Source organism: Octopus bimaculoides, chromosome 3 (genome assembly GCF_001194135.2).
Source record: "Octopus bimaculoides isolate UCB-OBI-ISO-001 chromosome 3, ASM119413v2, whole genome shotgun sequence".
In the NCBI taxonomy this organism is placed as follows: domain Eukaryota; kingdom Metazoa; phylum Mollusca; class Cephalopoda; order Octopoda; family Octopodidae; genus Octopus; species Octopus bimaculoides.
Window position 1 is genome coordinate 5,892,449 of NC_068983.1, and position 1,081 is coordinate 5,893,529.

Below are 1,081 nucleotides of genomic sequence, written 5' to 3' on the forward strand. Positions count from 1 at the left end.
GTTACGGAGAGTTACAATCTTATGTGCGATAGCAAAGAGTTAAGAAAAAATGAAGATGAAAGACTGTTCGATTCTAGTCCACAGCCTCTACTGGTCAGTCAGAGATCAGGTGGTAAGATTCAGACGGGTTTTGAATCAGTTGAATGCCACGGGCTTGTGTTAATACAATATTTGCCCTACTTTGGAAAAATCACCTTTGTCAATCATTACACTTCAGACCTTCCGTAATACTAAGTGAGACTCACAGAGACCTTTCAGCTAGAATATCAAAAACACTTTGCGAATGTGCGTCATGTACAGGCATAACGAATTGAATATGTCTGTATATATGTGTGTTTGTATACATGGGTGTATATATAAGTATGAATGGGTATATGTATATACAAAATATATATGTATAGGTGAATAGCGAGCGTTGAATTGTAATGGTTTTGTATCTTTCATAACTTATATTTTACTTTTCGTCTTCTAACTAAAAGCCTTTTTAAGTCATGTGTTTACTGGTGTATTTGTATACACACGCATGCACACACAGATGATTGTATATATGTATGTATATATACATACATACATACATATATATATATATACATATATGTTACATACAAACATATATACATGCATACCCATGATATGATACTCGGAAGACCAATGGAGATACGTGAGAGGCCAGGATCGAAATCCATTGCGCTGCTCCAACACAAACACACACATATATACACGTCTACACGTACACGCATACCCACATGTATATATTTACACACAGATGCACGCACATACTTACACACGCAAATTTCCACCCCTCCCACCACACACAGGTACTTGTATGTATGTAGGTATGTGTGTATGCATCTTTTCCACTTAATTATTTATATATGTATAATACAATGTCCCGACGTATGAAGAAAGTTTATAAATAATACAACAATATTTCTCAGAGTAACTCTATTTCTAAGCCAAAGTAAAAAAAAAAAATCTCAAATATAAAATGAATTCGTAGATAATCGAAATTTTACACTACTACAATCTACTGTTGTTCTGTTATATTTTTAAACTTCCAGTGCTTACGTTGACATCTCAC